The sequence below is a fragment of the Hippichthys cyanospilos genome, chromosome 19 (genome assembly GCF_059441005.1).
Source record: "Hippichthys cyanospilos isolate Australia breed blue-spotted pipefish chromosome 19, RoL_Hcya_1.0, whole genome shotgun sequence".
NCBI lineage: Eukaryota > Metazoa > Chordata > Actinopteri > Syngnathiformes > Syngnathidae > Hippichthys > Hippichthys cyanospilos.
In genome coordinates this window covers 9,753,679-9,769,651 of record NC_142387.1, presented here as the reverse complement: position 1 = coordinate 9,769,651, position 15,973 = coordinate 9,753,679, and the positions used below count along the sequence as shown (strand labels likewise).

General features: G+C 40.1%; 1 protein-coding gene across 1 annotated transcript in view; it reads left to right on the top strand.

The window, feature by feature from the left end:
- The window catches only part of dlgap1b (discs, large (Drosophila) homolog-associated protein 1b), an 89,305-nt gene that overhangs the window by 17,643 nt on the left and 55,689 nt on the right, over nt 1-15,973 (top strand). The gene's annotated exons all lie outside the window — the stretch shown is intronic.

Here is a 15,973-nt window from a genome sequence, read left to right as displayed (position 1 = left end):
TTAAGTGTGTGACAAGTTTTGCGTGCCTGTCTTTGGGTGTTATGACTAGAATTGCTTCACTTTGAACCGTGGATATTTAGAAATTAATAATAAATGATCCAAGGCGATAGCGGCTGACTTATACTGCCACATCCGATCTGTACTTTATCCACGCTGGCAGTTTCTTTTTTTTTTTTTTTTTCCCCAGAATGTCCATATGCGTTAACTTGATTTTTACCATTAGCTTCTGTAGTTTTGACAGCACCATCAAATGACTGCATGCACCTGACAGCGACAAGATCCTGGGGCTCATTTTCAAATGTTTTATCTGCGCTACTATCGAATATTCATTCTCATCTCACTTACTTCCTGGCATCTATTCAGACAGGCTTTGAAGTTGGCGTCTTGGCCAAGGTGCTCGCGGAATTCTGCATACTTTATGACAGGTGCGCATACTTTCAAAGCAACGTGCGTTCATTGGATGCTTTGTTTTTTGACATCTAAATATTTATTATCGTCCATCTTTTCTTTTATTCACTCAAACCTGACTACCAGATTTTGGGTTTGTTTTGTTCGCTGTTCCAAAGAGTTGCTATAACACAATTTAGTTGCTTCATGTTTCAATTAGGGCAGCTTAGTGGAGCAGTGGTTAGCATGTTGCTTTGGACTTCCTGTGTGGAGTTTGCATGTTCTCCCCGAGCCTGCGTTTTTCTCTCCGGGGCACTCCGGCTTCCTCCCACACTCCAAAAATATGCATGGCAGGTGTATTGGACATACTAAATTGTCCGTAGGTGTGATTGGGTGCGTGAATGGTTAGTCTCAGTGTGCCCTGCAATTGGCTGTCAACCATTTTAGGGTGTCCCCCACTTTTTGCCTGAAATCAGCTGGGATAGGCAGCAGTAAGCCTATGACCCTAGTTAGTATAAGCGGCTACAGAAAATGGATGAATGGGCTGTTGTTGCAATTAATTTGCTTTTATTTTGAAAGGAAAATTTGACTCTTCCAGCCATGTTATTAAAAAGCATGACATTTACTGATACCCTAAAGTACCCCCGTTCGAGAACTACTGTAATACACACTCGGATAATCGGTCAGGGTAATCGTTCAGCGACATCTAAGAATCGGGCGCCGGGGATAGAGAGACATGCTCAAATTCGAGCAGATTGATGGCGTGTGTAATTTGGAATCTGACTGGAACGCATTAAAGCTTTTATTGCGCAATTGGCACAGTGTTGTGAAGAAGAGGCCGTTATTTGTTTTCATTCCCCCAAATGCTCGCCACGCCTGCCAGGCATCCAGACAGTGAAAGCCCGCGTGTCGAAAGCATGAAATACCGGCATCTGTGAGGACATTCAAACAGCCGGAAGAAAAGAGCGCAAAGGCAGCAGAAAACGGCTTAGTCAGGGTCGTCACCTGCCAATAGCTCCGGATGGCTGCGAACACAAGACTCCGATAGGATGAGCGAGAGAAGATCCTCGAACGCTTCATCAGCCGTAATTATCGCTTTTATGGCGATGGGCGATTGTAGTATTTCTACGACACCTACTGGTACGCAAGTATCCGCTGCCAAGTGAAAATAAATCTGCTGCGCATACTTAGCAAATTACCCAAGAATAAATTGGAGCCCGAGAGGGCAGAATTTATATTTGCATATGTTTGGCTTGTGTGCAAACATCAATGGGAATTAAAAGGGGATGTGGGGGTAGGAAGCGCGCATCATGGCTGAAAATCACGCTGATGTGCCGCCACACTGCAGGCGGTGACAGACTGCGCAAACACACATGATGAACCGCAACGCTTTTAAGCCAAGCCTCTGGAGGACTCTCATTATAATACTTGGAAATGAATCACACGACGCGACAGGACTCGTGGAGGCATGCCCCATCCCTTTTTAACATCTACGCGCTGTACATTAGCAAATACGCTTCATGGCCCAATATATACTGTAGTATGTGTAAGATTAAATTGCGTGGTTATTATTCAATGCGGGGTTGCCCACCTATCAATCAAAGCCAATGCGGGCCCGATTATTGGATTTCTTCTTTTAATGAAAGATTATCCAAATTTATTTTCCTGTAGTGTGTCAATGGTGAGCCTTCCTACCTGAGCTGGTCAGAACAATGCAAAGTAAATATTTTGTCTGCAATTAATTACATAACTACATTATTTTTCATGTTCAATTGATACCTTTAAAAACATATTTTGCCACTTCCTGTTGACTGTAAATGTCATCAAGTGCAGTCTGGGCTCAGGTCGCAACCTGTCACGGCGTACGTCACATGACCGAACAGAAGTGCGCCGCGATTGGTTGTTACTTGAGCCTTGAGCACGTGTGATGTCATATTCATAAGCGAGTGGCAAAATTTGTTTTCAAAAGAATAGCAGCGGGAGGTGCTGCTGGTGCTGCATTTATGATTGTCCATAGCAATAACAAACATGGCCGCCTCCGGAGAAGTGACACCCCCCCATGTTATAATTTAATGATAATAGACGTACATTTATATTTTAAATATACTGTTGGTCATTGAGAACACATTCATTTGCAGGTTTTGGAAATTTACAATAATTTAATTTATTCCTTTTTAAGGAAAAACAGTCTACACACTGTCCCTTTAAAGCTATTTATTGCGTATGAAAAGTAATTTGGATCAGGCGTTCCCAACTTTTGTATCACCACGGACTGGTCAACACTTGAGAGTTTTGTTGTGCACCTAGGGGGCGTAAATAAGGTGCACATAAAATATGAATCTGGAAAGTGTAGAGAAAGGTAGAGAATCCATTCCTTGTCAGTTTGTGGGTCCTTTTCGGCTATTAAGTAGCGCTCAAAGGCCTTACTGCGAGAAATCATTATTTGAAGTTGTACTCCCACTATTGCCTGTTAAAACTTTTCTTTTGTAGTTGTAGGCTCGTCACCTGTCTCTTGACTGGGCATGTTCCCCTTCCCGAAGACATAATAACTTTCAGACCTTTATAAAAAATCACACAGGATCATTTTATCGTGTGCAGTTGATCCATGGACTGGTTGTTGGGGACCTCCGATTTAGATATCAAATTTTTTATTTTACAAAATATTAACGTTTTATTGCTGAAAACAGATAAATAAGTAAAGTATTAAGTTTTAAGATGTCAAAACTCAGGATATTAAAATCGAGGCCCTGGCTGAATGGGAGCTCTATTTCCACTTTTCGGTGTCCTGTGGAGGATGATGAAACCAGTCATCAATAGGTAAAGGCAAAGTATGAATAAGAAATGCCTTGGCCATAAAGCAAAAAAAAAATAAAAAAATTAAATCCAATACGGTACATTCCAGATTCTATGTATTTGACACAGTCAGATGTTAAATTGCCAAACATAAATTGTACATCATACATTTAACGTGGCACGGCGCTAAAGCTCACGCCGCGTCGTGGACCGTCAAACCGTACTGTAATTTTCAGTGACAGTGGCTCCACAGGAGTCACGCCACCTGAGTTCGGAAGCAGCGCAGCGAGGCTAATTTTTGCATGTCAAGGTGCATGCGTCTCTTCTGGACAAGCACACATGGCCGTTCGGGTTGACTTCAGCGGCCTGCAAAAGAGCAGATGCACCCCCTGTGCGAACAGGCACGCCAAAGCCTTTGTAATAAGCCAGCTTTATTACCTTTACGAGTCCATTTATTTAATGCACTCGGGTGCTTTTTACAATATTAGGATATTCGAGTGCTTTGAAATGCACACGGGCATTGGGGCAACGCAAACATGTTTGTACAGGGCATCCAAACACATTCGATGATGTCATTTGTATAATCTGATGAAATCTGGGCCAGCGTTGACGTCGCGGCAGCCGGCGGGATGAGCAGTCACTGTCATCATAATTTGGTGTGTAGGCGGGAGAAGGGGCGCCGACGAGTGTGTGTTTATCATGGAGGGGATGCAATTCCCCCGCTGCTTCAATGCCATTTATTTTTGTCGTCTCTCCGATCACAACGAGCGAGTGCGCTCATCGTCATTATACGCTCGCTGCCGGTGGCGGGAAGTAGTGACGTATGACTATTTGAGGTCAAAAACTTACATACATACATATTGTTTGAAAACCTATTGCCTGAAAAATTTCGTTTCTTGGCAATCGTAGCTAGGCAATTGAAAATGAATCATGGCTTTGATTTTGGCTTATAAAAATAATACAAACATTGATTAAAAATAGATTACATTGGCCCCCTTGTTTTTCGAGACTTGAAAACGGAAGTGGCAAATCGACGGACATTGTACAGATACATAAATAGACTGTATTAAAAGTATTTAATAAAATCTTACCGAGCTTTCTTTCGCAAGTCCAGTGATCTCCTAACCATAGTAAGGCTGAACATGTGTCTTAGTCTGTGTTGTCATTCCCTTATGCATCCACTCACACCCCACCCCCTCCCCCAAATGTATGTCTCCGCACAGCTCTCTCACTCACAGCCATAAGCCCACCACCTGTAAAGAGTTGTTTCCCATATATACTTCCATAACCCCATCGATGTAGAATGACAAGTAGTATTTTAGTTTTAAGCCTATGTGCCTTTATTTGCGGCTGAACAAGACCGAGTATTAACAGGCTGTTTGACTGCTTCAGACTCCACCTGAGCGTGGGAGTGTTATTGCAGCACTTTGGATTGGCCCTGCTGTAAAGTAACAGTCTTTTTTCCTATTTTGTAGAAAAAAACAACAACTGTAAACTAAACAAAACATTTGTAACGGAAAAATTATCAACATTTTTGTCTTCTTGACAAACAAAAGCACATTACTGAATCTTAGTGTTCTTTTGTTTGTTGTTGTACTTTTGTAGCTTTGTCAATTTACAATGTCCTGTTTCTGCATGAAGAGATAGAAATGAAAAGTTTTTAAAAAAATCTAATATATCAAATTGACATATTAAGTGATTATTAAAATAATTGTTAGTTGCATGATGCCAAGACTAGCATAGTAGAAACAGTTTGTATATTTTAATTAAAAAAACACATATTAAAATTAATGAACAATTGTGTTTACTGTGATATCAGTATCACTAAAAACATTTTTTTTTCCGTAATCACACAGCTCTTGGTCAAATGAACGGAGATAAGCACTTGATTCAAATTTTCTATTCTCGTAAATATCATACATAAATAAACTGAAAGACCAATAATGTTTGAGTACAACTAAAAGGATCTGTTTTTCCTTAAATGGCAGTACAATTGGGATAGTCTCCTTTTTGCAAATGCCAGAAAATGTAATACATTATCGCTGCCCGCTGCGGGATTAAAAAATAATTGAGGTAATTTGCCTGCATGCCACGTGATAATAAATTCTCCGAAGTAGCACCATTTCCCCGGAACGCTCATTGTAAATGGGTATGAATAAACGTAGATCAAAATCCTTCAAACACAATCAGCATCCAAATAAAAATGACTTCTTTTAGGAAATGTACTGCAGCGAGTGTCTTTCTACTGTTGCAGCTGGGTGGCAAACAATCAATTTTTGTGTATCGATCACACATGCAGGGCCAATGCAAACCAACAACAAAGGTAACGATTCCCTAGCGTGAGACCCAAGTGGTGGGAAATGCATCTGGTGCATCTGACATGCAGCTTGGTTAAAAACAGAAAAATAAAAACATATTCATGTATGGAGCGAATCTGGTGGCAATTTTCTAGAAAAATTCTCCACTATTGTAGTTATTTGTGTACATCGTTGCGAGTGCAAAACTAGACAAGTGCAGGTTTTTCTGAATGAAATGACTTTTTTTTTATTGTTACAACCATTTTTATACATATTGTGAATTTTAGAAATTTAAAATTTGGATGTTTTCACTTATTTGTTAGTTTATTTATGTGTGTGTTTATTTATTTGTTTATATTTATTTATTTAACTGTAACTGGGGCCAAAATGATTAATGGGCAATATTAGCTCTTTTAAAATCAGCTGATTTGCTTTTTTTTTTGTTTTTAATACACACTAACACATTATTCACACCATAAGTCATTCAAAGCTCACGCCCTCGGCTCCTCACACACATTCCCTGAATTGACAGTTTTTTTTGCAGATCTCTCCTCCGTAAAGTTAAACACTAAACATATGCAAGAGCGTGGAGTACTGCAAAAACCTCTGAAATATATGAATGGATTATTTATATACAGTATATTTTAATTATTCGGCTAATTAAAGTATTATCAAAATTTTATTTTGCTGGCTATTGGAATAGATGATGAATGTGGGGAGTAAAGTCTGTACCTTCGTTTTTGGGCTAAGGCAATACTTCTCAAATATATTTTGCAAAGCCCCCCCTAGGAAAGAGAAAAGATTTCGCGCCTCCCTCCTTGCCATAAATAAGATTATTATCAACAAAAAATTGTATACCTAAAACTGCATCCTTAGGAACATTGATACAAGGAAACGGCAATATAATATAAACTTTTTTTTACAGCATCGATGCAGGTTAAAGCTTTGCCTAAGCGAGGGGTATCAAACTCATTTTTATCGAAGGCCACAATGTAGTTATAGATGCTGTCATGTGGCCGGTTTGACTTGGAAGTCAAATTTTAAATGTGTTTGTCAATCATTTCCACAGTTTTGAAATCAGAGGGTGGGAGAATCTGCTAAAAGGGAGATTAGGCGCAAAAAAATGCTCTTTTTTTCCCCAAAAAATGTTTAAAAGTTGATGACAACTTGCAAATTTGATATTTTAGCCAAAATTAGCTTTTTTAGCCAGAAACTTGAAGTCCAATCAGCATTTTGCCGGCCACATAAAATAATGTGGCGGGCCAGATCTGGTCCTTCGACCTTGAGTTTGACACCCGTGGTCTAATCAGAAAAAAAAAATAAGTGTATCAAAGTGCCTGTAAAAAAAAATGCCAATCACTATTTGAGCAACACTGCCCCTTGCTATCCCTAATAAAGTGACCATCCTTTACGGAAACAAACGCTAGTATAAAGCGATCAAATTCAGCCAAATGACTTCAAATCACATACCCTTGAAGCGAGAAACTAAAAGCGACTGGCAATACTTTATTTGTTTGCTTCATCCCCTTCATCTCCCATTTCTCACTTCAATGCAAATCAGTGCAGCGGTAAGCACTTTCCTCGTTAATTGGTATCATTATATCGCCGCGCTGTCGGAGACTCGGATGCGTTGGCAGCAGGTTCGAGCGGCGTCGTCCGCCCGAGCCTCATTTTGCTCAGCGCGTGTAATCCTCCTTAAATTCCTCGCTGATAGCCCGACTACCTTTGCTTCAGATTAGCCCGGCTCCGGATCCGGCCCTTTCTGCAACCGGGATGTGAATTAGCGTCCGTGGAATTGGATGTTTCAAGACAGTGGAACCGACGTTTATTTTTATCATTTTGTTTGAACTATATTACCGAAGTTTCTCAAAATATACTGACACCATGTCTTTTTTTTCTAGCTCTAAATCGGATTGAACAATTCAAAACATGAATTACTCCATCTCGGGCATTTTTTTTTTGGCAATAAGCATGAGATAGTAGACACATTTTTCCAAAAACAGGCTTCAAGCTGTTCATTCTACTTTCTACTGTCTGAAATGTACTATCAAGCTAAAATTAAACTAAAGAAACGTGTTTTGTGTACTTAAAATAATTAAAAGGCTAATAAAGTATGTTTAGCATAATGCTAGCGATGTAAACACCATTGACAACCTAGTAGACAAACATTATAACAATGTTCAATATATAATATTTACAATAACATGTTTAGTGCAGTTTCACTAGTCTAAAAACAGTTTTTTTATTGCCTACCTTATTGTTTGCTTGATTATTGAATGTAGTCTGCTTAGGGAAGTGAACAGAAGAAAAATTTCATTGTGTGGTATTACTATGCATATGACAATATAACTCTTGAATCTTGAAAACGATGGATCACTTTTAAATTAGCGGTGATGATTAGTTGTTGATTAAATAGTACAGTTCCAAACACAACATTAGTTTGTCATGATTTTTGCTGTTTGTAGCAGAGGAATCCTTACTGTACTGAACTTGACGTTCCTGGAAATTTTTATGAACGTTTCCATATATGAGAACTGATTGAGAGAGGAACATGCATCCACATCTGAAAAATGTTTACATTTGACCCCCCTCCCCCGTTTGTGGATGTGCGTGCCGTCGCCGCCGGGCTCGGCATGCGGAACAAAACTCCCAGGAGCTGTCAAAGGCTCTACATAAGAAGCAACTCATGCGAACCTTTGGAGCACGAACGCAACGCCGCCGGCCGGGGCCAAATGAGCCACTTGACGATGTACGTTCGCGAAAATGATGATAACATTAGCATAGCGAGATAACGGGCACTCATGTTTTATTAATCTGCTTACTCTGCAGTGGCGCGACCTGAACTTTTAACCTTGTGTGTCTCTTTCTCGGTCAGCTCCGGTTTCTGGCGATGTGTTGAGCGATGCCGCTCAGACTTGCTGAGTCGCATCAGAAGTGGCCAGTCACTATTCCGCTCCCAAATCACGCAGTTCGTTCTTGTGCACCTTGTGCATCATTCAAATTATGATTCAATCAGTATTTGAATCAGGGTGGGATATTAGATTGATTTGTTCCAGGCTCAACTATTTTTCCACTCGAATATTTGGGCTGGAATGTCAGCAAGAGACGACAAAATACAAAAGGGAATGAAAAAAAAATCTGTTTGACACTATTTCTAGTACATCCCCCCCCTTAACAAATCCTTCTAAATTCCAACATTTTAGCCAGAATATCCTAGCAAGAGATGCTTGTGATGCTGACATGCTCTTAAAGTCACTCCGCTTGATCCCTTCTGATTTGTATTTAAATACAGATTATAAAAGTCTTTTTTTTCCATAAATCTGGGCTAAATCCCTCAAGATTGATGCTCTTTTTTCCCTCTCCCTTCCTTCATTCACTTAAATCTGCTGGTTTCTTTGTTGGGCCTCCGGGCTGCAAGAGGCAACCGTGCTTCAGCACATTTAACTGACAAAATACGTTTTGAATAAAAAAAAGCACGATAGGATTGTAGAACCATATTTTAATGTGCAGCAATAATTGATTAATAAACAACTAACTGGTACCGGCACCTGAAATAATGTGGGGGGTCTTATTTAGTTTATTCTTTTAACAGGTCATTGATTTGTGCTTTATTTGGCTTTGTTTTTGGGGCCACCTCTGGCCGCTGTTGGTATTACATTTTGTAGTGAGGAAGGTTGAGAGCAGTGACTGTCGGTGACACACACGTCTCTGTCTCTCTACGATACAAAAAAGAAAATCTACAAGAGATTGAATGTCTGAAATTAAAAAAAAGATGTGGAAATACGTCGCTAGCAATAAATGAGTTCATTTCAAAGTTGCTAACATCCGTACACTAGCTTTCGTTTGGTGTTCTTCTTATACTGCACAGTAAAACTGTAAACAGGAGACTAACATACCATCCACCATCTTTGTTTGCGCTTCCTAGATTCTTTTCATTATTTTGAGCAACCATGTAGGTGATCTGAGGATCACGGTGAGCCTGCTAATCAATGCAATTTTAAATTTTTATTTGAAAAAGTAAATCATAACCGCGCTCTCTCATTTATCTACCCTTCGCACAGGGCGTCGAAATCAATGAGTTCACAAAAAGAAGCGTGAAAGAAATTGATACGGGTTGCGGACGCTCAGCAGCCGTTCCTTAATTGGCCCGGGATTAGTTAGCATTGATTTGGCCTGATTAGAGCGCCTGGCTTGCGTGTCCGCGTAATCACGGAGCCCACTTCCTTCTCTTCGACCTGTTTAGCATACGGCCCTCATCCCCACGCCGGTCATGCGCAGACCGTCGCCTGCGTTCAGATGAAACCGCCGACCCGGAGACCTGACGCGCATCAGATTTCTTGTTAAAATTACAGTGCTGGCTCACTACAATACGGCGAGAGGGCGCGTCGGGAAAATTGCCCCCCGGTTATAGAAAATGTTCTGATAGATGGCGGCTGTTATTCTGACCGAGTCGCCGAGAGTGATGAGCCGGGGAAAGATGGAGCGAGATTGTCTGCAGGGGGGAAATATAGTGAGGAACGCGGATTAAGCATGAGAGGGGGACAAAAGCGGAGGATGAGCACAGAATAGAGACTCGAAGAGGCGATATTATTGCAAAGAAACCTATAAGAAAGAGGAAAGGAAATATAGGTTAGAAATGGGAACTGGAAGTGAAGCTGAGGGGTTAGCGAGTGTTGATTAGCGGGCCGTTTACATTGCTAATGCTAGCTTATTATTGTGCTGAAGCTGGACAGCGTCGTCTGTGATTATTTATCACGACTACACACTTTCAATATGTCATTATGAGAAGCGTGTTTGAGAATCGTGTTTGTGCATGTCAAGAAGGAATTTGGTCAAGGACTCCAGGGGAAGGATTAGTGAAATGAGGCTACCTTCAAATCATGCTAGCTGTTTCAAAAACTGCCTGTTCCATCTTGAATCAACCTGTCGATTTACTGTTTATAGTTCTGTTAAGAGTGATGTACTTGCCATCTAAGCTCTTAGTCTTGGGTTTCAGTACTCTGCGTTTTGTGCTAGCTTAGCAGTTAGCATGGCTTCTCTTCTCCGAAAGTGATAGTGATACTTGTCAGAAGTATATTTGTTTGATGCCATGAAAAGAGGTTTTTACCTACGTCAGATAGCCAGATTATTTTAGCACATGGCATTCCAGTGACTGATTTACAGCCCGTGGGCCGAATCCGGCCCGCTTCCGCATTTTGCCCGCCCCCTTGAACAATACTAGTGACACATTATGTTTTTTTTTTCTTTCTGACGCACCAAGAAGAGGTATTAATTAATATTTGTTTAAGTGCAGCATTAAACCCTGGAGAAAATTTTAGCGCACCAGGAAGGGATATTAATATTTGTTTAAGTGCAGCATTAAACACTGGAGAAAATTTTAACCGAACTTTGGCTTTTGATGTGTGATATCAACGGCAAAGCATACAAAAAACCCACAAGGTGGCTAAAATATTGCATGGATTGTCAAAACAAGACGACTTTCAAAATGCCATGCTGCAGTCCCTTCTAAATGCTTGCAAATGGGAGGTACACCCTGTAGATGTCAAATTTAGCCCATGTTGGGCTTATTTACTGCCATTCAAATTTGGAAATATTGTCAATTTTATATTGAAAACCTAATGTACGTCCCCCTATTTACAGAAGAATTATTGCAAATGGTTGATAAGAGATTGTTGTTCCAACGTATGTTTTTTTCCACTATTCACTGCAGTGCTCCGTCTTTATCCCTCGCGAAAAGTATTACATCCTGTAAAGTTTCTCCGGGTGAGCAAAACATTTAAGCTTCAGACAGCTTTGATTCCCTCATAGTCTTCCTTCAGTGAGTCACAGATGTCTTGCAGCCCCTCGGCGGCCTTTCAGAAACGGGCTAGTGACAAGAAAGCAGATTCGGGGGAGGAGGGGGACGAGCTGGTAGGCGGCACCGAGGGCGAGCGCGAGATAATTAAGAATTGAACAAGTTGGCCACCAGCACTGAACAGTCTCTTTAATTCCTTATAAGTCACATCGGTATTCATATCCGTTTCAGACTTGCTAACGTTAAGAGAACTGGACAGAAGCCCTCGCGCTTCTGCCGCGTTTGCTCAACAAATTTGATCATCATATCGGATTGTTTTGGCAACATATCATGTGCGTCGAGGGACAGATCCCAAACTGGCAAGGATCTTCACGAGTGCTCCAAGATAACTGAGCACTGATTAAAGCCGGGTACTCATCCGATATTTATTTTATTTATTTAATTTGAGACCCCGCACTTGATGATGGAAAATGATTGGAACCTTTTGAGTGTATTAACTGATTTTTGCCATTTATTTTCCAACAACATCGGACAAATAATGACTTTCAACCTCCGCCCCTCCCGAGGAAAAATATGATTTCAAATGAATAATTAATATAAGAGAATAAACAAGTGTCTCTACAGCAATTCTTCGAGTCAGGGACCCCTTTTGGAAAGCAAATTTTCCCAAATTGTAAATATTTGCAGACAAAAAAATCTTTATCATATTTAGTGACTAAATAATCAAGCTCTTGATGATGACGCGGATTACGTGGGTCTATTTGACAAATTTCAAAATGGTTACATTTTTGAAAATATATGAAACTGGTTGAATTGATTGCTTTATAGAAATCATGAATATTTTCACATTTCAACATAAGATAAATTTGTTCCCACTCATGCAATGCCAAAGACGTATTTTTACGTTTTTCTTTTTTTGAATAAAGCTGAACTTCGGGTACTAAAGTTAGTGATTGCCTAAAGCAATCAATTACGAAATTAATTTAGTACAAGCTCTTTTTAGATGCCCGTTCAGCCAAAAACCTAAAAAAAAAAAAAGGTTGGAAAAAAATAGGAAAAACAATAAGATTCAATCCCGTACCTGGGACTGAATACCTGGACTTGAAAAACATAAAAATATGTCTTTGGGATTGAATGAGTTAAATACTAAGGCAATCAACTACAGTACCTTAGGTGTTTAACCCATTCACTGCCAATGACGGCTACAGACCCCAATGATCCATTTTCACTGGCCTGGCCTAGGATAACCCAAATTCTTTCACGGACCCCTTGCATTCAGGCCAGGGACCCACGGGGGTCCGCGGACCCCACTTTGAGAACTACAGAAAGCACATAATAATTTTTATTCCAAAGAAATCCAAGCATAGCCCAAAGAGTCACAAGTTGTACTGATTTCAATCACAAAGGTCACAAATTCCGTTCTGTATAATTCTCGAGCAAACACGATGCATCATGCTGGGCCAGGCTGTTTGCGCTTGCTGACTCATAGTGAGCGGAGCCGGAGGTCTCGGAGCTTTAAAGCCCCCCTCCCCCCCCAGCCCATCCTCATTTGCCGCAACTTCAAAGTACACCCAAGCGGAGTCCATATCGCTGTGCAAAACTCCTCCTTAAAAGAGCAGAGGTCAAACTGCCTCATCTTTTATGTATCACTTTCGCCCAATGATTGTGCTGCAGGAGATTTATGAATTCAGAGAACTTTTTCCGTATCGCACTATAGCATATGGAGCTTTGTCTGCCGCCCTCTCATTTGTGATGCGCTAATTTTATTCCACTCTGATTTGTTGTTTTTTTTTCCATGTGAGGTTTGTACAGAACGTCTGTGCATCCGTAGGGGTTCACTCAAACTTTTTTCTGTGATGTACCTTCTGTGAAGAATGTTTTCAGCTGAATATCTCTTAACTAGCATAAAGAAGTTTCGGGTTAAAAAAAAAAGAAGTCCTAAAACATGTCATCAATGTCTGATTTATTAAACTTTCGAACCTTTTGGATCAGAGAAGATATCAGTTAGCAATTATTAATTAATATTTGTCCAAAAAACATAAATAAACACAAAGCGTCGGCTTCCAAACATAAATATTTATCAATAAATAGGTGTCCCCAGAAAAATATTAAACATAAATGTCCTTATTTGGGATTACAGTACAGAAAAGTCATTAAATTAATTAATAATATTTATTTAACATAAAGTGTCAGACCTGTTTGCAAAAAGCAATAATTATATATAAATATTTCTTCACAGAAAAATATTCAACTTAAAAGGGTCCTCTTTTGGGGTTACAATCTGGGGTTATCTGGTTACAAAAATAAATAATTAACTTGACAGGTAACGAGAGGTGGCACGTGACAAGTTGGGTCGAACTATTCTAGTATGAGGGGCAATCTGGGTTTTTAAAATAATGACCTAGTGAACATAACATTTGTTTCATTCACTTATATTTTCCTGATTAATTCATTCAATCATTATTCTTAAAAGTTTTTTTGCATGTTTGTTTGTTTTATTTAAAGCGTCCAGTACCCCCTAGAGTTCCTTCAAGTACCCCCATTGAGAACCACTGGACTAAGGTGTTCAACAAGGGGGGTAAAAACAACGTCACGTGGGAACCAACTGGTTTTAAAATCTGTGCAAACTTTTTTGCAACGGTGCCTCGTTTTTAAAAAGACAAAAAATGGTTCTTACTCCGAAATAGCCAAAATATTTTAAGTTTCATTAAAGACTAAATTGTCCACAAAAACCTTGACTGGTGACTAGTCAATGGTCTGCCTCACTTTCCTCAAAACCCAAGTGAGGATAAGCCTTATAAAAATTAATCTGCGGAAAAGCTTATGACCACAACAATAGATGACTTAGAATGGAGCCTTGTGGTACACACAGTTAAATCTGGATGGATATTGAAATCTCACAATATTGCATCGATCCCTCCATTTTCTAGAGCCTTATCCTCACAAGGGTCGCGGGCTTGCTGGTGCCTATCCCAGCTGGCTACGGGAATTAGACGGGGGACCCTCTCAACTGGTTGCTAGCCAATAGCAGGGCACCCAGAGACAAACAACCATTCCCGCACCCAATCACAATTTAGTACGCCCAATGCAGCGTGGGAGGAGAGAGCCCACGCGGGCTCGGGGAGAACATGCAAACTCAACACAGGAAGGCGGAATTGGGTGGTGAAATTGAACTCGGACGTGCTAACCACTGCTCCACCCTCCATATTCTACTCACTACATTAAATTATTTAGTCTATTTGAATAAATCTGTCTCAACTGTTTGTTTTCAATTAGTATTACTCTTTATGCTCTATCTTCTATCATTTTTCCTTCATCCTTAGCTTGTGAATGCACTCTGATCCTTATTTTTACAAGCCACACCCGCCCCGACGTCTGCGGCAGTCATGTTTTTTAAATGTGCGCGTGTGTGTGTGGCACCCCAACAGAGTGTGAAATTGAAATTCCTCCCTGCGGATGCTAACGTGATTGACAGAGAGGAAAGTGCAAAGCAGATGTAAAAAGTCATCTTTTGACTGAAGTTGTTTGGCATTTTGCTTTCAGATCACTAAGAAGCTTAGAGCATGTCGGTATGACTTCTTTGCCAGATCGCCATTAGTTCAATCGGACCCACAAATGCAGACTGGCCAATCATAGCGCAGCAAGCGCGTCATGAAGCTTCACCACGTTAGCATTTTTTTTGCTTTAGGAAAAACCTGGAACAGATTAATAGCGTTGCCATTCATTTCAATGGGAAGTGATGATTTGACATTTATAATTTGGCAACGTTTGTCCTCCATCTTGTGTGTGTGTGCGGTTGTATTGCTGGCGGTGTGTGTAAGTGCGCGTGTGGTGCCCGGCCACATCCCACCAGGATGCCGTCGTTCAGACCACCATCTGTTCGCTGCCCTCTTATTGAACCTCCTGCCACTTCCTCTTCATCACCTTCACTCGGCAACGAGGAAAGAGCACCGTGGCATATTTAATCTGATGGAATAAAATGTTTTTTGTCGAAATATGTTCAACGAACCAGAGTGTTTCTTTTTGAAGTTAAATCAAGCGTTTTCTTTTGGAAAATAGTGACCGGGAGTAAAATGTTTTTGTCAAGCCTTCTACGGCTGCCCAGCGAGTCGATTAGGAAAATAAGACAGCATTTTTTTTCATGCGCACCATTTTTTAAAATTATTTACCCTCTGTGAAATATTTTTAAATCAAGATACCACTCAAAAGTGCAATAATTTTTCGCTAGGAAAAGAAAAAAAACACTTAAAAGAGAGTGCTATCATCTGTGTGTAATTTATTAACTTTGGAACTTCATTTTTAGTGATGTTTAGAGATATTTTATTTATTCCAGAAGATAGATGGTGTAACATCATATAGTTGTAATTCTGACTTGTCTGCCGGGTAATATTGACAATGCATATCCTTGTCAAACAAAATGAAAATGTCTGACGTCGGGCAAAGGAGTCACTGTACCACAATCAAGCACTAAGTTCCTTCATATTCCAATTAATTTGCTCTTAATTTGAAAAGAAAGCTAGACTAATCCTGTCATGATACTCAAAAGCGTTAAATTAGATTAGCAGATCTCTTCAGAAACCCTGTTTAAAATAAAGCACTAAATTCCTTCACATTCCAATTAATTTGCTCTTGATTTGAAAATGAAGCTATACTGTTCCTGTCACCGAAATTAAAAAGCATTAGATTTGCAGATACCTTCAGA